This window comes from Sebastes fasciatus, chromosome 22 (assembly GCF_043250625.1).
Source record: "Sebastes fasciatus isolate fSebFas1 chromosome 22, fSebFas1.pri, whole genome shotgun sequence".
Lineage (NCBI taxonomy): Eukaryota > Metazoa > Chordata > Actinopteri > Perciformes > Sebastidae > Sebastes > Sebastes fasciatus.
In genome coordinates this window covers 7,841,744-7,867,840 of record NC_133816.1, presented here as the reverse complement: position 1 = coordinate 7,867,840, position 26,097 = coordinate 7,841,744, and the positions used below count along the sequence as shown (strand labels likewise).

Here is a 26,097-nt window from a genome sequence, read left to right as displayed (position 1 = left end):
TTTGGCAAAGTTTACCCAAAGTGATGTCTGAGCATTGCTGGTTGTCTGAACAACCCAGTCAAAACATCTGCAAGTACTCAGCTTGCAATATATAAAAAAAGAGAAATCACGCAAATATTCTTATTACAAAGCTGAAAAGGGCAAATATTTGCCATTTCCATTTGATAAATGACAACAACGGTTATTTTTCTTTTGTTTAATCAACCAATTAATCAACTAATGGTTTCAACCCTATCACCAGACAAGAACACCAATCTTACAGTATTCTGCAAAACCCAGCATTAGCTTCAGTGACAACATTTTGTTACATCTACTGCAGGGACTGGCAACTGGTATGGTTAAAGTTAAGGTTAGGCAAACACAACACTTAGTTAAGGTTGATTGCAGGTCTGCGACTGGACGCCAACTCTGGTCTCTGGCATGAAAGTCGTGCTACAGGCTACATAAAAGGATACACTACTTCCTACACTGGCTGAACATTGGTATTGTACATGCATAGCGAGGTATTGAATCATTCAATATGGCAGCCCGGTCGCACGTAAGGCGTATGACACAATAATGCGCAAGGCAAAAGCATGCAATAAGAACACCATTCTTGCTTTTGGTGTGACATTTGCCAAGTAGTCAGTTTTGACTGCAGTATAAATGCATCCGCTTAAATATGCTACGCTCAGGACTAGTGAGAGAAAGAGTGCTTATGGTGAGACGGTGGATGGGTCCAACAAACAAAGGACCAGTGTTCGAGATCGGTGTTTTGTTTTGTAAATTACGTTTGTGACGTGTTTTTTAGTAACAATTGTAACATGTTTTCTGTACTTATGTTACGTTGTTTCCGTACATATTGTACTTTATTTAAGCACTTATTTTAAGCCCAACCATGACGTTTTTACAAAACCTAACTAAATGGTTTTGTTGCCTAAATCCAAGTGAGTGCTTTTGTTGGCTAAATCAGAGTGCTAAATGCTACTAACTGTGTACGCTACCGTTTTGTTGCATGGTGTACAAATGACACGTGAAAAGTGGCATACAAATGACACATGACAAGGCTAAAATGTGTCCTCATGACACGCGGAATGTCCTTGTAATGCTGGCTATTCATTAGCCTTTCTGTGAAATCAAGTTGAATAGAAACATAAACACCTAGGGATATTGGGCTGAATCCTTAAGTTTAGACTAATCACACTTTATTCATTCATTGCCTCAACTGAGCTTCATTTACTATTCTATGAAGCATTTACACATTCAGAGATTAAATTTACCTCTGATTCACTTAAAACTTGACAGTATTGTAAAAACTGAGCAGTTATTTAAAGCAAATACAAGGCAGAAACACTAATTAAAATGGTACGTTGATTAAAAATTCGATGACAATTTCATTTACAGCATGAAAGAATCTAAGAGGATTGGGAGTTGAGAAAATGAACTAATTTAGGCACAGCTCATGTCTCATCTGACAACTGGTGGAACACACTAGTAAACTAGCATGAATCATGCTGAAGCTGTTTATGAAATGCAAGGAAGATGGAGCACATACACAAAGTGGAAAATTGGCCTTGGACATTAGGTAACCAACCATTTTCTGCTCTATAGTGGTATTATGACTACAGTAAACCTCTTTAACAATTTTCCTCACAAACATCAACGATACAAGCGGCTATGCTGCAAACTATTACACAGAACATAAAAAGTAAAGACACAACATTCTGAACAGGCACACTTATTGATTTCTACTTAAAGCATCAATCAATCACGCATTAGCATTAGTCAAGGACGCAATCACACCGTCTCTCATTCCCCCGCGAGACAATAGGCTGCAGCTGCTTAAGTTAAGTGGCCAAATCACACAGAGGTGAACACAAATGTGCGGCGTCACCTTTAGCGTCACTGCCGGTAACACTGGGCATTAATGCTTCGTCATGCTGAGAAGTCAAGTAATTCGACATAAGTGATGAAGACGAGGATGAGCAATGATCTTCAAAATGAGGTGAGTTTGATAAGTGTATGTGTGTGTTCATTTGGTTGAGCGATGGGTGTTCAGCACATAATTTATTCAATGACTCACTTGTTCTGCTTAGATTCAGCACAATTACACGAGCCTCCATTCTCAGCATCAACACGGTGGATATTCTGTGCCTCATTTCGTGGAAAGCCTGTGAATACTGTATAAACCTAGTTTCCTGAAGGAGGGTAACTGAAAAGCACAATTAATCCCATTGTGGGTTGAGAGCTCTTTCCACAACAGGTGCGACATCTACCTGAACCACAGCTTTTTGACAATGAGCTCTGTCATCAGCCGCTTTGCCATTCTAGCTCAGGACTAAGGCCCTCCACACATGATCAGCAGTATGAGCCATGCTCACAGCAACCAGGGGAGCAGAGAAGATAGTTTGTGTGGGATAAACTTTCTTCATATACGTCCATCACGGATTGCTTTCTGGTTACGTGGCAGACAACTGTGTCATCTCAGTGGTTGTGCATTAACCAAAGCTGAAATTGATCAAATTTTTGGCTCAGCGTTGAGACTTAAAATCTGAGAGGCACACACAATACCCAAGGTAGCACTGCTAAGTTCTGCATCTTTGCGTTCCATAGAAAAACAATGTTTTATACCATTACAAAGCGTTTTTAGCACTGATCTTGTAGATAAAGCAAGTCTAATCGATTAGTTGGCAGAAAAAAATCAAGTTATTTCAGTTTTTTTAAAGGTTCTAAATGCAAGATTGCATTTCTATTGCCTCCGCAGGGCTCTCAACATGGCAACGGCTTGCAGCTAACTGTGCTAACAGCGCTAACAGTGCAAACGACGGCAACAGCGATGACAGAGCTAATAGTGTTAACCTGGGGGCCGGGGAGGGTAGATGCTACGCTTCCGCAAGGACGATGTTGGCCGGGACGGCGTTATCAGCTGTAACCGCCGTATAAGAGCAGTGTAGAGCGGGGGCCGCGACATGGGACATGCTCACATGCACGAACATGCACTAAAAGGCATGCACGGCCAGACCAGCTATGTCAACAAACAATGGAGAAGCTCGGATTACGACACACACAGAGGGTGAGTGACTTCATTCTCTGCTCAGGTAGACATTACTCCTCTATGTCTTTACATAGCAAATAGTTGTTTCCTGCAACATTAATGCTCTGGATATCGTACAGAGAACCTTTAACCATGGAAAAATGGCAAATATTCAGTGGTTTCAGCTTCTCAAATGTGAAGATTAGCTGATTTTCTGTGTTTTATCTCATTGTAAATTGAACATGTTTGAGTCAGTCAAAACAAGACATATAAAAATATAATTTTCATTTAGTGTGTTATATGGTTTTTGTGCATGTGAAAGGTCTGCAAAGATACAAAGCCCAAAGTCCACACCAAAGGGAGTTACTCTCCCCCACAGGAACACTGCTCCCGAACTGCCTGAAATGCCTCGCTTGAAGCCCCGCCTTTTCTTCCGTAACATGGTGATGTCATCAAGTAACACATTTGCATAATACCTGCCAAGGGGCTAGTTTGGCACGCCCTCAAACAAAGCTAGTTAGAGCGGAGCTGGAGCGGCGTCCGAAGAGTTTGGTTTGACCAATCACAACAGTGCAGGCCAGCTGACCAATCAGAGCAGACTGGGCTTTTGTTTCAGACAGAGGGTGAAAAGAGGTGCTGCACCACAGCCGGTATAAGAAAAATAAAGCGTAAATTAAAGCATGTAAACATGTTTGAGTAAAAAACCCAAAATACAAGTAAGAACCTGAAAATGAGCACAATAGTTCCTATTTAAATAAAAGGGTGAGAGCACAGTCACCACTAGTTGGCAGTACAAGTGAGATTATTTGCCTGGGTGCAGATGCTCTTTAAAGCAAAGAGGTTTGAGCTGCCAGGTGTTGTTTGTGCTCATTCCACAAAACACACAGGCAGATCTTGGACACTGTTTAAAAGCATATTGGTGTGGGAGATTTACTCTGCGGCTCCAGTAATTGGGCCTCACCTCATGCCTCCATGAGATTTCACCATCTGGATGTGATGGCCAGGAGTGTGGAACATGCTGTCCCGTCAGCAAACGCAGGTGTGACCCCCATTTCTGCCAAACTCCCATTGATGGTATTTCATGTCCCCTAGTGGGTAGTTTGCTCTTTTCCCCAATTCAAGCAACTTAATACAACTCTACTACAACTCTGGTTGGCCTAGAATCAAGTTGAGGGAATGTATAAATAACATTAAGGTTGGGCCTTCCCAGGTGATATTCACAGCCCAATAGGTGTTGGTATAGACTTCACACTGGAGCTATGATGTGCTCCTGTGCCACAGTGAATAAGTGTTATTTTCCTGAACTGACTGAAAGGGCACAAGCTACTTTGTTCTCCTAAGCACTGAGAAATCCCAACATCCCTTTATTTAAAGATTTAAGGCTTAATTAAAGGACTATATACACACTGAATCAAATGAATGTTCCCGTCGTTTAACTGCATTATTTTTGAAATATTTTTAAAAAGCCATATCTAGCGTACAATCTGTGTAAACAATAGATTTCTCCTACTTGCTTAATCAGCTTGGACTGTTTCTGAGCACTATACAAGCTTCATCCAGACTCTCCGGCTTGTCTCTTCCATGTTGGCCTCAGTCCATCCGGCCCAGATCAGCCATTCCATCGGATTATCATTGACAGGAAGTCTGGACCTGCTGAGAGAGGCACTTTCCCTCCTGATTCTCGATCTGACATTGGGACGGACAACAAACAACTCTTTTCCATGGGGAGCGCAGTGCTCCATAATCCATACTGACCTTCCCTGACTGCAATTCAGCTTTATTTTTAGTCAGGCTGAAGAGGAGAAACCTAACCGTGTGTTGTTGATGCGGAGAACATTGCAACAATTTTCCCAGCAGCACTCACACCTCACCATCGCTTTTATTTTGATGTATGGCAGGAAACTACTGATTTTGTTCTTTGAAGCATAACGTAAGCTCTCTCTATGACTCAAAATGACTCCACAACCCCCCAATCACACCACATGGATGTCTTTATACACATACTGGGGGTTAACCAAATAACAATGTGTATCAAAAAGTAAACAGTAAACTGTTTACATCGCTTCAAAGGTAAATCATATCAGGTTGTATGCCAATTATCAAAATGCCTAATTTTCTATTCCTGTTGGTAAATCAAGACTGTTTTTTTCTGGGGTTCTGTTTTTGCAACACATTCTCACTCCCAACTCGTCAAATACCGCCGTTTGGTCAACGCCCCTCAGCATCAGAGACCGACGCACAGGTACCCCTCTTGCGTTACGTTTGGACGGACAATAGTGTATAATCACCTGAAACTAAGAATCATTGTTAGCTTAAATGAGCCCTTCATATCTACATAGTGAGCGGTTCCTCTTGTTGGAATCCGCCATGTTTCTACAGTAGACCAGAACGGAAAAACCAAACACTGTCTCTAGCGAGAGCCTATCATGTTTTACGTTACCTGAAGGCCACCGTAGTTCTCCGACATGCTTGTGAAACTAAGGTAACGTGACCCACAGAGTGCAAAACCGTGGTACCGCCAGCCGCCGTCTGACTTCCATTGCTCTTAAAGTAGTTTTACGTTGGTAAGGATGGCCTCTGAGTGAGGCAAACGGCGTTACCCAGGTTTTGCACTCTGTGGTTGGAAAGGAAGGAGTTAGCGGAGGGGAACTCAGTTGGTTGCAATCTGCAACCTCACCGCTAGATGCCACCAAGTCCAGGACAGGGTTGGCAATAATATATGTTTTTCTTATTGTCATTAAATCCCTTCAAAAGACAAAAAACAACAATGACTTGAGCCTACAAACAAGTGTTACCACAGACATCCAACTGGTGTCTAAAAATTATAAAAGTACATCAATGAGCCACACTGTTTAAAGCAGGATTTAGTGACATCTAGTGGTGAGGTTGCAGATTGCAAACCTCCCTTTTCAAGCGTGTCGGAGAACTATGATGGTCTTCAGGCAACGTAAAAACATGAAAGGCCCGCTCTAGAGCCAGTGTTTGGTTTGTCCATTCTGGGCTACTGTAGAAACATGGCGGAGCAACATGGCGGACTCCCTGAAGAGGACCCACTCCCTATGTAGATATGAAGGGCTCATTCTAAGCTAACAAAAACACAATGATTCTTAGTTTCAGGTGATTATACACTAATGAAAACATAGTTATGAATATTATATTCCATTTCTGCTAATAGATCCCTCGAAATCCAACACACTGGACCTTTAACTGGGCGACTACCTTAAATACTCACTAGTGAACCAAATCTGCATTAATCTGTGGTTGAAAATAGTCCCCGAAAAAAAGCACTTTTTACTAGATAGATACAAAAAAACAGGTAGTGTCTGTTTTTGGTTACTACAGTGAATTACATACAAAAAGGACAAGTCAAGGTTGTTGAGCACATAGATGCAAAAGATCTGTAAATTGAATATGGCCATGAAGCAGTGCTACTAAATGATTTGCAACACTGCCCACAATGGTGTCATTCAACCAGAAACATTCGAGAAAGACATACACGGTATGTAGCATACATTATCATAATGCCTAACCCTGAGTTCAGCAATGTATTAACATCACATAGCACATGTCATAATATGACTATTCTCTCATTCACTTAGTTAACATATTCACCCCTCTAAGTACGGACACATCTGTCTTGGCCACACACATTTTTCCCCCTGAATGAACATCATTCAAATAAGCCGACACTCAGCTCAATCTCCTCAATTGTGGACACATAAATCTTCAAGCTGATTATAATCTGTTGAAACAAAGTCCATTACAGCAAATCCCCCTGTCCCAAAGAATGAAAAAAAAAACACATCTGTTTGTCTTTGATAATATTACTGCTAAATCTCCTCACTTCACTTTAGATGACAACATGTTTAAAAAGGGACTCTGCTAATGGATATGCCGTGTTTTGATTTTTTAAAAATTGTATTCTTTAATTATTACCAAGCCTCCTCCGCCATTTGCATACTTTGGTTGAGCATCAGGAATTGTCTGGAGACCAGAGCGCCTGGAGCAAATTAAATGAAACTTCGCGCCAAAGATAATTCGGTGATTAATATTTTGGAATGTTAATATCAGAATAAGTAGGTAAGGAGAAAAAAGGCGGCTTCACCTAAACAGGAGAATAATTCTGCTGCAGCAGTGTGTATTAGTGTGTACGGCGTCAGTATGTGTGTTGCGTGTGCGTGTCTGTGTGGGGTTCGTGGCTGTGTGCTTTCAAGCAGCTGCAGTGCTTTAAAGTCTCACAGAGTAGAAAGTACAGAACCAAGAAATGGAGAACAGGGGGAGTAAATGTTAAAATTACCATATTGATGGATGTTACAAAATAGGGGCTTCATCTTTTTCATCTGAATTTCAATGATGCATAATCATAATGGTCATTTGCTTTGCCTATTTGCATAGTTCCCGGAATTATTCAATTTTTAGGTCATTTTACCAACAAAGAGAAATGAAGACAGAATCTCTGTTTTTTATGTGGGTCATGATTACCTGTCACAAACTACCACTTGCTGCAGTGCACATGAAGCAGTGAACACACTAGAGCATTTTTTAAAATGGTAACTATTAAAAGAAAGTGCACCACACGTTTATTGACTTTTGCAGGTTATGAACGTGGGCAAACACACTGTTCAAATTTCTGCAAAGTCCGATTCCATTTATGAGTCTAACCTCCAAAAACTACAACTGTCCACCTTGATAGGCACTTTTTTTATTGCCGAATGCAGACTCTTTAACAATGGCTTAAATAATGGCTTCAAATTCTAATGCAAGCTTATTATTTATATCAATAATTATTGTAGTTAAATGAGGAGCACACAATTGGCCATGTTTGCGGTTGGAAGCTAGTGAGGGTTCTAAGTCCTTGCCTGACATCATCACTGACATGAACACACCAATACTTCCAGCTATCGCACATTCCCAACCAATTAGCAGCAGTTGGGCTGACCATATTCAAAAGATAAACACCAAAACTAGTCAGATTTGTTTGCAACTTCAGTGAAACAAGGCAAAATACATTTACACACGCTCGCAGCTTGATCCCTACTAAAGTAGGACCAAAGCTTTTGCCCTTTAGGAACGAATGGAATTAGTATATTGAGCACAATGTAGCATGTTATTAGCTCACCTTCCTCAAGTCCAACAAGAGCCCAACAAGCACTGGATTTATGGATCCAACATACAATTTTGAGGGTTAAGAAAATAGATGAAACATCAGTTGATGATTTTTTTCTTTTATATATATATATGTATATATATATATTTATTTTTTTTATTTTTATTTAAAACAAGCTTTTTTATAAGTTTCCCTTCAATTTGGTTATTAATACTTGTGACAAAGATAAACCCTGTGTGGGACCTTTTATAGAAGACTTTGGCCGGGCTCCAAGAGCTAAATGCTAATGTCAACATAGTCACAATGAAGATGCTAACAATTTTCAAAATGCTAGCGGTTAATTTTTACCATGCTCATCATCTTAATTTAGTGTTTTAACTTATCATCATTCTAACATTTGCTCATTAGTCTATTCATTCAATTTAAACCGGGTATTTCTGCACAGTTGCATTAAAAAGATTAGGCTACACTAATATTATTAGTATGATAGTATTTGTGGAATTATATTCTAGTAGTGGCTGCGTAGGATTGTTTAGAACTTGTGCGATCCAAATATTTCCAATAACTCCAGCGTCGTAAAGTTTAAAAGTCAAAATGTATTAAAAAAAAAAATAGATGTGGTCATTTCCAAAATTCTATGTTTTCATCTAACGAAATATTCTGCTTCAATCCACATTTGTTGCCGTTTAGCCTTTCAAAAGAAACATTTTCACCACGGTCAAAAAATTGGCACGCACTGATGAGTCACATTCATAAATGAAAGTTCATCGAATACAAAAAAACAAAACATTGCCTCATTTAAACCGATGAATCACTTTATTCAAATTGAGGACTTTGTTCGAGGAGTTTTATTTTTTTCAGGGTTATGTCATAAAATGTGACAACAGACATTCGAAGTTTCTATTGAGGTTTTTGAATGAAGCTTTGAATGTCTAAAAAAAAAAAAAAAAAGGCATTCAGTAGCCTACAGGCCTAATTAAAATACAACGCAGCTTTTTTTTCCTTTTGTTGGAGCGAGCGGTGAGCGATTTGAGTGGAGCAGGGTGAAATCTGAGTTGAGTGCGGAGCAATATTGAGCGGATCTGCCCGGAGCGGAGGGAGCGAACAGCTCCATGAGCGAGGAGCGGAAATTCTCACCGCTCCACTCGGCTCACATGGCCCGATTCAGATACTACACAGTCTAACAGTATTTATCATGTGAAATTGTATGTGTTCACCTGTGAATGCTTTTCAGTATTGTCTGAATATTTCATCAACAAGATTCTGTGACACTGCTTTGTTTTAATTGAAATGTTGCTGAGACACTGTTTAACCTGTCTGCCTTTGATGTTTTTCTACAAAACAGTGCCATAGATACACTCATCTTTGTGTTTGCATAAACTGTCCATGGATAGGCTGCTGCAGGTTCCTCGCTAAGGTCTCCATAGCAACACCTTGTCATCTGTGTTTAAGTCAGTCTGTGTAGCAGTGGTGTTACAGGGAAATACAGCCTCAGTACCCATCACAAAGTGACAGCGCAATTTACTTTACTCCCTAATCCTGTTTCTCCCTCAAAGAAGCATCGACACCTGCATTACTTAAAGGGAACGGAGAAATCAGTGACTTTAAAAGCTTTTAGTGCCAAAACTGATATTTTGGTTTATGACTATACAGTAAATTAAATTCTATATAATCATATGGACTGTTTACAGTGTCTTCTTTATCAGACATTATCCTAAATCACAATGTATTTGCAGTTGGTCTATGGCAGCCCAGAAGCCCCCTTTTTGAAATCCATAACAACTCCAGTCATGTAAATAGATGAGATTGTTGTCATGGTCTTATATCAAGGCACAGACAGCTCATCCAAACACCGCAAAGTGAATCTACATAATCTATCAATACGCTGCAAAGCTTTGGGCCTTCAAGAAGACTCGGGAGATCGATACTTAGCTGCAGGTATTGACAGGACTTTAAATGGTGGCTTAACACAATGTGCACTCTGGAAACGTTTTTCACAGTTCCCCCCATTATCCTGTTGCACATTTGTTTCAAAGACAAAGCCTATTCATTCAGGGAGACTGAGGTTCTCTGCACAGGGCTGTGGGCATAAATGGAGTGAGTTTTTAAAGGGAAAGTTAATCTATGTTCTTCACGTCGTGTTGTGATATAAACGGCTTCACTGAGGCACTGAGCAGGCTGTAATCATACATGCATCATCCAGAGTTTGCTAAATCGCCATAATGGACCATGACATGTCCGTCTCAAGGATCAAAATTAGGGAGCAGAGACAGTTGATGCAATTGAGATGTAGCTTGTTGGACACAATAACAACAATGTAGCTACCAGCTATCAGAACGCTACTGTGAATGTATACTGCGAGGAAGAGCTTGATTAAAAAATATTGAGGATCATTTAAAGGATATTCCAGTTTATCGCTATTTGCATATTATTTTGTAGGTTTGGCCATTGATTCTATCACCTACAACAACATTGGGCAAGTTAATTGCACAGATCTAGGAACAACATCATTAAAAAGAAACAGACAGCAAACACATTCTGTCAGATGATCTCACTAGTTAAACCCTATACACAACTACACCTGCTGTGCCTCAATGCTATACTTTATACTAATTTCATACTTTCCCCTCTAGCAACAAGAGATTTTCACAGCTTATCGGATGGATTGTCATGAAATGTGGTACAGATATCCATGGTCCCCAGAGGACCAATCCTACCTACTTTGGTGATCTCCTGACTTTCCCTCTATAGTGCCACCATGAAGTTGACATTTGTGGTTTTGAGGGAAATATCTCAACAACTATTAAATGGACTGCCACGGAATTTAGCACACACATTCATTTCCCCCTTTGGATGAATCGTGATGACTTAATTTTCCGTGTAGTGTCATCATCAGATCAAAATTGTCCAATACGTTGACTTGGGGCCAAATAACAGTAATGACATTCCCACCAGTCTCTGCTGTACTTTGTACTTAGTGCTAATTAGAAAATGTTAGCACGCTAACACGCTTAATTAAGATGGTGAAAGCAGTAGACATTATTGCTGCTTAGCATCAGCATTTAGCATTGTCATTGTGAGCATGTTAGAAGGCTGATTTAGCATTTAACCAAGAGCACCTCTGTGACTAAGTACAGCCTCACTCCAGTTTGAGTACAATGTGACTTTTGCAGTGTTCGATACATATCATCATCCTTAAGATACGCCTTTATTTTGAAATTTATAACTGATAAGAAAACATCCCCACTTAAATGTGAGAAATGTGGCACTTTATAGTGAACAACAGGAAGTCTGTTTCTATCATTTTCATTTAAAATAATAGATTGTTTTCATTTACTTGAGGAGCCCAATAATAAAATTGTCAAATCATATTTTAGTTGCTCTTTGTGACTTGATATAAATGTAACTGATTACTGACTATCAAATGGGCATATGATATAGTCTTTAATCCATCGCATCGCACCCTGAATTGAATCAAATCAAAATTGTATCGTGGTAGACTTTGTGATATCAGCAAAAAAATGGTATTGTGTTGTACTTGTGATGTAAACCCTATAGGAATTGTGAGGACTTACTGCCTACATTACAGTTGGAAACTGATAGAAATGGTCAAAATGATCAAAATAAGTCCCAAGTTGTAATAAACCAGACTGTTTCTTCAATTTCAATGTCACCTTAAAACAACACTTCTCAAACACACGTACAACATCTCCCCTCAGCGCTATTTTGGAAGGTCGTTGTCATCTCATTATGGGCTTAGTGCCATAATAATCACACAGCACAAGCTGCTTTTTTTCCCTCCACTGTTCAAGTTTGAAAATGGGATCTGTCAGCCCATCGTTCTGCATTGTTAAGAGTAAAAAAACATGTGGACAGCTGGCCTAAGGTGGCTGATGTTATAACAAAACAAAGAGGTTTCTAACTTATTCTATAGCAACAACTCACTAAAATGTTGTGAAAGAAACTAATTTATCATGAATTCAATTAAGAATTCTGCCCATGCCAGACCCCTAAAACAAAGCGCCATATTGGCAGCGGAAAAACCCCACATTGCCCAGTCTTCTCTAGTCTTCTGATTTCCCTTCTGTGTGAGAGAGAGCAGACAACATCTGAGGATTTGGAGAGATTACTCAGTCATCAAGGCTGCACAGTCAACGGTTTAATGGTGAACCCTAATTGACAGGCTGAGCAGTGATGAACTTCATGTGTTAGTAGACGACGCTAAAGTAGATTTTACTCAGCTCACATTTCGGTAGCTTATTAGCATTGCAAAAAAACACAATATATTATACTTCTGAAACAGGGCCCTTTTTCCTGACAACTTTCATTAACGATATGAAAAGAGCAACTCACCTTCAGCTGCCTTTTCTCTTCAGTTGAAAAGCGATTTATAGCTTTACTATAAATGTACTGAAGCGGTGCCATAAAAAAAGGCCCGACAGCTGTTTTCTTATTTAACGTTGCCATTACATTATTTGTTGCGACTTCAACAATCTAAGAAGTTTCTATTTTAATAATCGAAGCCACTCTCTCCTCTTCCTCCGTCAACTGTCAAATGAATTGCTGGAGAACAACACAAGACTGTGCTGGCTGTATTAATTTAATGAGAAACACGTTGGCAACTTGAAATGCTATACTTACCTGTTGTTGCTTGCATTTGTTTTTTTTTCACTCTCAACAGTAAAGAAACTGGTGAATGTCTAGAAAGGAGCAACAAGCATGTGACTAAGTAGCTTTCGCCAATGGACACTCAAGAGGTGAGGGTCCTTATGGGACAACACAAATCTCCCACACTCATACCGATTATCACCACTTAATTATTATTTATCTACTGCCAAGTGATGTGAATTAACATAATAGACTGCACCAATTGCTCCAAAACAGTGGAGTGCTATTTGTTTAGCCCAAAAGGTCTAATTATCTGCAGACTCTCCACCCAGCCCCCCATCCCGCAGCCCCAAACCTTAAACAATTAAACTAAAGCTTTCGACACAGCTTTTTTTTTTGTTTTTATTTCTGCTATCTGTTATGTTGTGTGTCCCAGCATGATGCAGGCCCAGTGGAGCATGATGGGCAAATAAGAAGAGAAAAAAACATCTTGGACCAACATGAAAGGAGGAACGTCTCGATCTGGAAACGCCGTCTCACACGGTGAGAGCCTCGAGGTATTCCGCTCTGCACTTGAAAAGACTGAAAACTGACGACTTCTCCCCTTTTGCTGCCTATGATGTGCATCTTGCGAGCTTCTAAGTGCAGGCAGTTTAGGGGAAGTCAACGAGAGGCCCAATGGATCGCTGTTGAACTAGCAACAGCAAAGGCTGTTGCTGAAGTGCTGGGGGAATATCGGCTAAGTGGGCTGTGAAGGGTTGGAACACTTGGAAGTGGTATCTGGCAGGTTGACGCGGCTATTTACATATCTGGATGGTTATAAATGTGTGGAAGAGTATTACAGTCAGTTATAATAAACTGCATATTATAAAATATTATGAGAGTCTTGTCTCCGTTTATGAGTGAGAGTTAAATTTCTAGTCACAAACAGCTGGTGAATACTGTACACCTCTTCTTAACATACATTTATTGAAATAGCTAAAATATCCTGGAGAATATAAATGCTTCAAGGACTAAATGTCCAAGTTCCACATTGACAGAAAATAACTGCAACCAAGCAATATTTTCCTTCTTGAGTCAGAAAAGGTGACAAGGTAATCTTCAAATTGCTTGTTTTGTCCGACAAACAGTACAAAACCCAGAGATATTCAATTTACACTAAGATGAAACAATGGAAATAAGCAAATCATCACATTTGAGAGCTCACCGCTCTCATAAACCTTGTTTGTGGCAGTTTTTTTCTCCAGCGCAACACCTCTAATGAACAGACGGTACGCTACCCGCTCAGCACCCAACAGCAAACAAACAAGATTGCAACCAGCTAGTGAACAAAGTGGAGCATTCATCCACTGAAGAGCCAGAAGTAGTTGGGGGAGACCAAAACAGAGCTAAAATGAGAGGGAATGATGGACTTGCATTCATCGGCCGGCCAAAAACAAAAACTCCAAATGAATGCTGATATCGTTCCTTGCTGCTGAACATCAACATCATCAACATATATATCAACATTTATACTATTTCAGTGTTGTGGTTAGAACTTGTTGTACAGCCTTCAAGTGGCCAAAAAAAAAATCTAATATTGCAGCATGAATCTTACTTTTGTTCTAAATTTAACAATGCAACCTTTGATCCATCTGTAAATTAAATACACTTTATGCATCACTATCACCTGATTTATGGCACAAAACGAGGATTGAAGAGTCTTAAATCCTCCTTTACTGCTCACTAAAGTGTAAACTGCCCTGTGTTTATCATGTATAGTAAGGAACAGCGAATGAGTGTACTATAGGGACTAATTTCTGACACATCCATAGTCATAACCAATGCCCAACCGCTGTTTCACGGTCATAGAAATAAGAAATGGAAATGCATGAATGTATCAACAACACACTATATCAAGCAGGTTGACTGAAAGGTTTTCTGAATTTCACAAGGTTAAAAAAACAGATTGATTTTGGGAGCTTCAATGTCACCTAGACTATTTCAGCATTTGACATTTGAAGGAAAAAGCCACCACTTTGCACTCAAAATCATTTAGTGGTGAAAACAAGCTGCCTTTGCTGCATGCAGAGTATGAGTTTTGTGATCGACAGTGCCCCTCTTGCTTCAAACTGCCCGCAGCCATTGCTGTGATTATGGGCCTACACAGGGGTAACCGTGGGGCCCTTAACTCCCCTTGTGCTATAGTCATGAAAAAGCCTGGCCTTATTCTGCCATATCCATCTCCCACTTACTGGAAACCTCTTAATTGATGGATGAGGACGTTATGGGAAATGGCAGGAGTCGTTATGCCCGGTGATTTTCCTTCAAATGTATCTGCCACTTGGCTGGTGAAGGAAAGGATGAACAACAACTTTCTTGGACCCCGAACAGGCGGAAAGACACGTGGGCCGGCGGTGCCACGTCGGCAGGGGGTAAAAAGCGAAGGGTGGATGATTGATAGAGACTTAAAATGGAAGGGGCACACCCACCTTCTCTCTCATCACGCCTTTAGCCACAGTGTCTGTTATTTCCAGTGGCTGGAATCAGGATGGGTCTAATGAAAAAGGACTGTGCTCTTTTCCTCATCTTCATAGGCTTCCTCTATCTCTATGTGTCTCTGTCCGTCCTTGTTACTCGCACCCAACCGCTCTCTCTGCAGACGATTTCTCTATTGACAAAGTGTACTAATGAAATGTCACCTCCGACAGCTGGCCGAGACGATTGATGTGCCAGAACTTTTTTCACTTTATTTGAATTTTCCTCCCCTGCACTTTCTCTTTCTCACATTTTCTCCATTGATTTTTTTTGCCTATCCATTTCACAACACTGGAAATTACATTTTTTCCCATACCCATTTGTAACTAGGGATGGGTACCCAAACCTTGTATTAAACAAAACCCGATAAATTATTAAAGACCTTAGTATTAAGCTCTGCTCTCGGTATTGGAGAAATTAAAGGGTAAAAACGGGCATTTTTAAAAAAAATCATATTATTCTGGAGGTAAGATAACATTGAAAAAATACTGCAACCAGCTCATGTACGCGCACATTGCGAGGTCGCGCCAAGACACCAGTTAACAGTAACTGCCAGCCAGTGGCGATATGAATGGAGTACAGAATTTCAACAACATTTGCAATATAAATAAACATGCTGTCACTTTCTGAATCTAATTTATATAAACAATTAACACTTATAAGAAAACTGTGTCCTACCGTTCTAACTTCTTTCGTCTTCCTGTAGTTATAGTTCATGCATGTGCTGTCCATTAGAACGGAGAGATCCGCTGGAACAGAGAAATAAAAGTAGTCAAATATTTATTACTATATCACTTTAAGTCAGTTCAGAGGCCACAACATACTGTATGCAGGGGCATGAGTTCCCATTGCCAAGTGCTTTGTTAGCTGCAAGAGGACATAATACTAAACCGATGGAAAGCAAGCAGCAGTGGTAACAAGCACAACACCAGAGTTACTATCCACCGTGACATTTAAGATTTAATTAGCAAAATCCTCAACAAAAATTGGGTTCAAAACAGACAGCTTGCGGATACCAGACAGGGTAGTTATTTAAAGTTTTATTTATTTTTATTTTTTTTCCCAGTTTAAAATTAGCATAGCAAAAATATGTTTTATTAAAAGGTGCAACTTAATCTATTAAATTACAGTATACTTTATCTCTTAACTCTCTACTGCACATTGTTGCATGAGACAACTGTATGTCTTATTGACCCTCACATCCTCCCATTTGTAAGAATTAACATTTTTACATGTTGTAATGTCTGGTGACAATTTCCTTATGAATCAAATGAGGACCTTCAGTGGGTATAATGTTGCATTTTGGGATGGAACACCCTTTCAGTGCACAGAGCGAGAGATAAAGATAAATTCAACTATTTAATGCCCTTAAATCAATTTAAGTTGTTGGAAAAAAATACAAGCATGGGCATGAATATTTAAAGAAGCATCGACGATGGTTAAAAGACATTTATTTTCTACATGTATACATTCCTAAACAGTGGTTTTCCATTTGTCACCTCTTACTGTAGGATACCTGTTTTTATTCTCATTGTTGCTGTTATTGTTGCTGCCACTGTTTCAGTTAGTTTGAGTCTAGTTCTTTTGTGTTATATGTTTGTTTTCATGCTGCTCGCTTGAATTGCACTATAAAAACAATTCAAAAGGATACTTGTTAAGTCAATACCTTGCTCAATGATGGGGATTTATCATGATGTAAAATGAGGTTTTACTGTGTATTAATACTTACTGCCAATAGTGGACGCAGGTACATTTTATGGTCTAAAGAGGAAAAAGGAACCTTATTGAGTGGTTCAGGTCATTTCCCACTAATAATGAAGAGAGTGAGCTTGAGGGCAGTGACAGTGAGGGAGAATGGAGCCCAACATCAGGCCTGAGAGGCGGTTATGTAAGTTTCACCAGTCTAGAGCCAACACACTGAGACCACTTATTCTCTGTCCATATAGAATAAAATTATATATATATAATATTTTCTAAAGGTACAGTGTGTAGGATTTGGCAGTATCTAGTGGTGTGGTTGCAGATTGCAACCAACTGAATACCCCCGCTCCCTCCTTCCTTTCAAGACTGCGGTTACGTGAGCATCCATCTCCGAGTGCAAGACTGTGGTAACGCCGTTCGCCTAAGAACGGCTCGCGTTACCGCAGTTTCACAAGTGTGTCAGAGAACTTTTTCTGTGGACAGCATTCCTTCATTTGTTAACACAAGGCTTTTATTATGAAATATGTGCAGGACAGTGCTGTGGAACATGCAGTGACTTGCAGAGCTCCATGAATGAATAAAGTACGGGGTTTAAATCAACACTTCCTGCTTTCATTTAAAAATAAAAGCCCTCAAGCGTTTTTTTCTGTGGACAGAATTTCTTGATTTGTTAACACAAGGCTTTTGTTCTGAAATATTAGCAGGACAGTGTTGTAGAACATTAAGTGACTTGCAGAGCTCCATGAATGTAATAGTACGGGGTTTTAATTGTCGATTATTATTATTATTTACAAATCACCACACTTTTCTTAGCCTTTCTCTGTCTAAAATAAATATAATTGACATTTATAATGAAATGAAATGGCCATTATGAAAGGCAAACTGTGTAGAAAGAAAGGGCTGGCAGCAGCAGAAAGGCAGCAGACATGAATATTATATTACATTTCTGCTAATAGATTTCCCAAAATGCCACACACTGTACCTTTAAACGAAGAATGATCCAAATTGGCCATTTATGATAAGCAATTTGCATGGCATACTTTGTATTTCTCACGCAAAGACAGGGTGCAGAAAATGTGATGCTCATCTCTGCTTCACAAGCAACATAATTAACGCTGTGTAGAGCATTGAATTTCATTGGAAAACGCAGTTGGATTGATGCACTGCTGTCATTGAAGCATCATAGGTGATCTGGTAATCATTGTTGCTCTGCAGGGGTGGTTATACCAGGTGAAACGATGTGAAACCCCTGAGGGTGCTTGCCAACCCAGCTGCCTACCACCTACTCGTGTCTAAAAATTAAATGCAAACTTTCTTTCAGCACCAGGCCTCTAGATTGCCTAAACTCGTGAAATAGGCACAAATAGGGGGTGGAAATCCATAATTCAAGATGCCTCCCTCTACAACCGGCCCACCAGTCCCCAGAAATCTAGATTTCTGGGGACGCTCGGAGCACACAGCGAGGGAAACAGCATGACTGAGTGACACTTGGGAATTGCTTTGCATTGCATGCTGAGCCTCATCTCAAGGTAAGGATGGAAGTTCAATCCGAACGAAGACGGCAGTGAATGTGCGCCGAATTGGATTTGGTAATTACAGCATTCCTATTAACATGGCAAAAAATTAACTCAGCAGATACAATAGAGGTCAAGTTTTTGTCACTGAACGTTTTTGAACGATGGTTAGCTCATATTCATCTCGAGATTTGAAATAGCTTGTGCAGCCCATTGAGTCTCAATTTGAATTGCAAATGGGAGTCGGTTTTAAGAGATATAAAAAATGTGTGGGAATTTAAAGAGAATGGAGGTAAATTGGATCACTCTCAGTTAATAATATTCTATTGTGGTGCAGCATTCAGAGTGAATCATTTACGGGGTTACAGCCTACGTTTTCAATTAGCAACACCCAGAAATAGCAAATTACAAATCACTGCTCATATTAACATAAAAACACACTGACCTTCTCTATAGAACGTACTTTAACCTACAACTTATATTTAAGCTGGCATCCTTGTGTTATGTGTCCTATCCTGCTAAAATAATCAAATAAAACACACAGACAGCATCCACCCCATTGCTCACCGCCAAACGGCTATAAATGGTGAATCAACGCTGAATCACGCTGGACAGAAAGCTGCTGCTGCCCTGCTCTGTGGGCGTCAAAACTTTCCAGCGTGTTGCACCTCTCACCTCACCCCAATCATATGTCCAAGCAGGTGTTCCGCTTCTCTGACAGCTGATGAAGAACACCTGCTTAAATTCAGCGGTGATTTACCCTTAAACCCTTGACGGGAAGCGTCGGGGGACGCACCAACGCCTCGGGTGGTCCTGCAGCCACCCAGAACAATAAGTGCATTTGTTGACACCAGGGCCCGATGCTTTCCATCTGCCCGGGGGTTAAACATCTGCAACTGTATTCTGTCACTTTTATTTAACCTCGAGGGGAAGAAAATACTTGCCAAATAATGTTAAATCTGTGACTTATCCCTTTAATTTGCCCTATATTTACCAAACCATAGAAATAGCTAAAACTGAATTATGTCCAAATCTATTTTTTACAGTAAGGATTTCTTCGATTCTCAAGGCTCCCCTCTCCTTGCTGCTGTGATTCTGAAAATGATCAAGGACATGAATGAATAAATGTAAAAATAAAGGAATGAATGAATCTGTAGCTAAAAATGATATAGCCTTGGGTTTACTAGATTTCAAGTTGCCGTTTGACCTCTCTGCACATTTAATCCAACGTTTCATAATTATTCCTATTTTTTTTTCTAGACAGGCAGGTTATCGTGCACCTTGTGTCAGAGGTTTAACCCAGATTTACATGGATAGGTGACATCATTAAGTGGGGGTGTGAAGCGCCGGGAGCCAGCAGTCATCTTGATGTCACATGAAAATGATGTTGTCAGACTGGATTGAGATATTTACAGAGCACCTTACTGCAAGGCAGCTCAACGTAGTCGACTGTCTGTGACCTTTCAGACATGAACACATTTACAAAATGGATATGATTATGTAAAAGTGAACAAACGCATTACATTTGAATAGAGATGTGTAATCTGGCACAATTCTGTAAACCCAGTAATACATAAAAGGACGTGCTCTGTCTTTTTCTATTTTAGCTCATTAGTTTGTGTGAACACAGTATGTGGTCTATACCCGTCGAGCCGAGTCACTTGACACTAAATCCACTCTTTTTTTCAATTACGTCACAATAACCACATTTGAGGTTAGGGAATTATTGTCGTCCTCATACAATGGTTCATATGATATCTCACAAAAAAGTTATTAATCATTTTTCGTGCTTTCTCCCACAAATGTCCAGCAACACATGTTCATTTCCACTCGTTACATGCATACAGTCTTTTCAAAATAAACTTCCATCTTCACGGTAAACAATTTGGTTAAATTTAGGCAACAAAACTACATGGTTAGGTTTAGGAAAAACTGTTTGGGTTAAAATAACTATGGCATTGGCATAACTTAAGTATGGAAGTAACATTAGAAATAAAAACTTGTTTTTTGACCACTCATCTACCCCGGCCTCCTCCTTACGTTTTTTTTTTTTTATCACTCTTTATACTTCTTGGTTCACGATTACATTACAGAACATTCATTTACGTAGGTGTAGCTACGAACGTTGTATGAGAACAGCCTGTTGTAGTCATAGTTTAAAGAAAATACTGTTGACTGTTAGTAGGAAATGGGAAACAAGCATCAGTCGCTCGTATTAAAGTCCGACGTTTTGTAACAAGGCCACACTACTTCCTCCTAGGGCTGGGCGATACGGCCAAAATCTTCTCTCACAATATAGGTCATTTCATATCTCGATAATATTCAGTATATATGTATATATATGGTAATTCAATAAATAAAGTATATATGAACATTGTAAAGCCTATTTTTGTATACTCCTGTGTGAATTAAATACTCGACAAATGAAAAGTATTAAGAGTATTTTCTCATTTTAAGAACTTCAGAGCAAAATTAACATAATAATTTTAAGTGAAATTATAGGGAAAAAGAAACGCGATAGAAAAATATATAGGATAGACATTTTTATATCATTTTGACAATATGACTTCCTCCTTTGCTCCCGATGAACAGGAGTAATAATGCCTACTGTTGCTAAGGGTCACCTGAGCTTGAACATGTTTCTGGAAGAGTCTCAACAGCAACATTTAACATTGAAGCATGTTTTAGTGCTAATAGCTGTAAAAACACAAATGACGTTGATGGCCAAAAAGTCCTCCAAACTAAATGACAAAATACATTATCGGTCATTCCCGTCCACAGCAGCCTACAGTATATATTTTCTAATCTGATGCTCCTATTGGCAGGATCACATTTCTCAGCACTATATTTCAAGAACTGATTCAACTGACCGTTACAAAAATGATTCATGACCCTTTCCTGCTGAATCATTAAACAATGCATACATGTAATATGTTATATATGTAAAAATGTATGTCTTCAAATTCAGAAATGTTAGCTCTATGAAACTGCTTGAGAATTCAAAAGCAGCAGGTCTTGATTATCACTGAATCAACAAAGTGCACATAATCCACAGTCAACCAAAAGTCAGCTAGAACTCTCCCTGTTTCAGTCACACAGTCGGTACATTCAGAAGCAGGGGACATGCAAATCAACCTGCGTCACCATTCAGAAAAACAAGGGAGGAAACGTTTGTATGCTTTCATCTTTGACTGTTTCATTTGTTTACAAAAGCGCTCCCTCCCCCCTTCATTTACGCTATTTGCATTTACTGCGAGGTACTACATGATAATAATGACATTTTTATTGCTAAGTCTCTTTGGCTCCCTCATAGCGGAGATCATAGGCACATCCTTGGGCTAAAGACGGATTACTCTGTGGTGAGACACCGGCACAGAGAGACATCACATTAAAACACAGACACCTCCTAGGATGTTATTTGCTTGATTTGTTTCTTAGATGGAAACATACAAAGGACTGGAGCAATAAAAAAGTGGAATACAATAAAAGAATCCTCCTTGCTGGGATTTGATTTCCGGGGGGGAAAGAGGTGTGTGAGAGGCGCCCCTGAGTGACTTTTTGACAGCTGTTTGTTTTTGAAGAAGCGCTGGGTTAATTTATTTATTTCTCTGACAGACTGTGGATATGCAAAGCGCTCTCTTTGCTCTCTTTGCGCTCTGTACGGAAAAAAAAATTCCTTGAGCCCTCTTTGTTATTCATTGTTTGAACAACACCAAGACGTGGTGTGCAATGTTAACAAACACTTCCCCTCTTAAATGCATATAGGCTCCTAAAGAAGAAATCTGCTGCAGGTAATATTAAATACAGAAACGTTTACCCCCCCCTTCAAATACAATATAATGAAAGATAATAAGCTAATGTGACCAATGCTTACCGCACCTACTTTCATAATGCTGATTAAAAATTAACTGCTTCAGTTGACTCAGGCTTCAAAGCCAATTTGCCGTGGTAATTGAAGGAGATGAAACTGTGAGCACAATGGACTTGAGGCAGCATGTTGATTAGAATTGATGACTGCATTCAGTGTCTTTACATTTCTTGTGCAGTGAAACGGCTGTAGAGCGACACCGGTTATGTCGAAGACGGTGAAAAAGTGAACGTTTATGTCCCTTAAAGTCCGGTTTTAATCCTATTTTATTAGCATTTATATTCTCCATGTAACATATTAGACAATGGCCTTGTGTTGTCATGGTAATTTTCGACAGAAGCTCGGAGGAGGATCTTCTAATTTAGCAAAGCTTCAATTGAAATTGACCTACACCACCTTCTTACTGTTATCTAATAGCTAATGGTGGTTTTCAAAGTTAACTTAACTATGATATTAAGCAGTGCCGCAACACCTGCTGGTCTGTTAACTTCCCAATATTAAACTTCTTTCCAAGTTGCACCCTATCTGCCACAGCGTGCAACCTTCAGTTCTGAAAAGTGAAGCCAATGCGCAGGTGCCTTAAACTTGCATTCTTTCTAATAGCCAGCAGGGGGCAACTCCTCTGGTTGCAAAAATAAGTCTGATTGTATAAAGTCATGAGAAAATGAGCCTACTTCTGACTTGATTTATTACCTCAGTAAACATTGTAAACATGAGTTTATGGTCTCAATCGCTAGTTTCAAGTCTTCTTCAATACAGCATGATGTTCATTTAGTAAATTATAGTCCCATTTAGAGTATAATAGACCATAAATAAGGGTACGATTTAAGGCGTGGCTACCTTGTGATTAACAGGTTGCTACAATGGCATTGGGTGTTGTCCGTGTTTTCGTCTTACAACCCTTTCACAGTGTGTTTTCAGTTCATGAAAGTTAATTATAACCGTTTTGGGCGCCTGAAAATGTCTTAATCAGCAATCGGTTGTACTTAGCTCCACCCTCTAGTGTCACTGCTGGTTGCAAAAAACCAAGATGGCGATGGCCAAAATGCCAAACTCAAGGCTTCAAACGGCAGTCCAAAATCCAATGGGAGACGTCATGATGACCACGTCCACTTCTTATATACAGTCTATGGTTTGCTTTTGACGTATCACAAATACGTTTGTGATACGTATGTCCCATGCAAAACTAAAAGTCAATGTTCACTTACTTATCTATATATATTTATTGCATTTAGAATTGTCAATTTAAGCCAAACCATGATGTTTTTTACTAAAACCTAACAAAGTAGTTTTGACACATTTTTTGTTTTCATTTTACAACATTAACTATGTGTTTAAAACAGTGACCGTAATCTGAGAGAAAATATGTTTCCCTGGAAGCATAATTGAGAATGCAGTTTCGATGAATAGGAAGGTAATTTTGTAGGAGACGGGGTTGAATTTAGTTCATAATCATACTATTTTTTACTGTCTTAATTAATCTTATTGTAATCTAACAAGCTAAGATAGCTAATGGTGGTTTTAAAAGGTAACTTAAATTGCAACTCCTGCCGGTCTGTAACCTTCCCAATATTAAACTTCTTTCCAAGTTACACCCTCAGTCTGTTAACTATCTGAATACAAGCACAATACTTGAAAGTGGAGTCAGTGCTTGTTGCTCTGCAAACATGTTGCACAGGCTGATAGGAAGCTTTGTGGCAAAAACTTGACTGTATGAATTGTATTTACTGTGATTCTCTGCCAAAGGCTTTATCAATAAGTCCATGACTTTTATTAATATCAGTGCTCCACCGAGGAATTGATCAGAGCTTCTATCACTCCTATGATCTCATTTCAAGCTGTAATGTGAAACTAAAGGGTCAATAAAGACGTCTTATTTAATTCCCACATTTGGCCGGTTCAGTGGTTCGAGGAACTGGAAACGTGCATCTCTACGATAAGCATCTTCAGTTTCATTTAAGAGCGGGTGATAGCTGCTACCGAGAGGGCTGTGCTGCAGCGATATGTTTGCTTAGTTTCAAATGACAAGTCCCTTTGGATTGCACTAGTTCTCGTCTTGTGTTATATTGCTTTTTCCTCCATGTTCTTGGCATATCAAGTGTCTTTTTCGGTTTCATGTAGCATTGACATATTTTGAATTTCTAGAACATTTTTTTAAACATAGTAAACACTATAAAAGTTTACTTTCTATTGCTGAATGTGTTCCACCTGACATATACATGCCAGTAGATAGTGACTAAAGGACTATTGTTTGGCATGAAGATGTATAGCCATTATCAAACGGTCTTGTCATAACAATATATCTTAGAAGATTACACTACATCAAGCTTTTAGGTCCAACATCATTCATCAAAGCAGCTGAAGTCTCTTTTTGTTTGTTTGCTTTCACATCCTGGTGCCGCCACAGATGGCTATAAACTTTAATTTCCTGCCTAAGTACATTTTATACAGCTTTTCCGTGTCACCGTGTACTTTTGTCTTTTTCTACAAAGACAAAGATTAAAGAAAAGGAGAAAAATGCACAAAGGAACATTGCAGATAAAGGCGATATGCTCCATATTAACTGTAGGGAGAAGCGTCGGTATCGCCACACTCCTTTTGCCTGTTCTTTTGTTATCAACACAACACAGTATCATATCGAAAAACAGACCTCGGAGAGAATTCTCCAGGAGCACCGTCATGTGCGATAACGCCGTGGTGAGGTGCCCTTTACTTGCAGATAGGGCTTATAATGAGGTAAAAAGGGGGAAAAACATTGGATTAATAATACATGGGTCATTTGTAAATCAATGGAGGGGCATCAGGCCAGTGAATAGGCTTGAGGATTTATTCTGATTACAGAATGGCAATAAAGGGCCATTTACAACCTGAATGGGACAGCTAGTAATTAAGAAGCCCGCCTTAAAACAAAGGGAGAAGGAGTTCTGTGGGAGCACGCCGTTAACTCCGAGGAGAGCCACTGCATGTTAATGGCCACGCTGTATTTCACCTGCAGTTGGTGGACAAGACCAAGAAAGCCAGTCCTCCAGGAAAATGTGCAGTAGCCATCCATCTTATTATAATATTTGGACCGCACTGCAGTATAATACCATTGGCCTGCAATGGATTTGCTGCATTGTGAGGTGGAATACATTGGGAATTAAATGAATGGAGTCAAAGGGGACAGCGAAGTCGCGTGTGACAAACCAACACGGTTAAAAATTTACACCGACACGCTTTAAAATAACCCGAGCTTGTTGTCAAAAAGTGCAGCCACTTTCATACCAATCGTGACTCTTTCCTCGGGTTATTCTAATTAACTTCCACTTTATTGTACCAGATTGCAAATGCACCAACATATCGACTACATTAGTGTCAATCTGATTTTATCCCCTTGACAGCATGATGGATTAAGTGCTGGTGGCTGCAGTCAGCCACCTCTTTAATTGGTTTGTCTAAATGTTTTATGAAATCAAGATAAAATTCAATCAATCCCCCAAAACTGCTGATTCATCCTAAAACGGTGACGGACATTTTGATGGATATCAGTAGCCAAGGGGGCTGCAAAGGTGATATGTGCCCGAGTCGCAACAGCTCAAGGTTAAACGGCGCTAGCAGTGTGTTCTTTATGACAGGAGGTGGGGTGGGGGGGGTGGGGGGGGGGGGGGTGGGGGGGGGGGGGGGGGGGGGGGGAAACGCCAACGCCCACACAGGGAGGAGAAGCCTGTGGGTTTTACTGCAGGACATACTGCTGCTGCGGCTACAAATGCACAGCACAATGAGCTTTATA

The 26,097-nt window shown here is 39.7% G+C and overlaps 1 long non-coding RNA gene across 1 annotated transcript in view; it reads right to left on the bottom strand.

Annotated features, from left to right (window-relative positions):
• Window positions 1-26,097, bottom strand: part of LOC141760537 (uncharacterized) — a 103,497-nt gene that overhangs the window by 38,074 nt on the left and 39,326 nt on the right. Inside the window, exon 2 of the long non-coding RNA XR_012592390.1 lies at window positions 15,924-15,994. This is a non-coding gene — a long non-coding RNA (uncharacterized LOC141760537). The remainder of the gene's footprint in view (window positions 1-15,923; window positions 15,995-26,097) is intronic.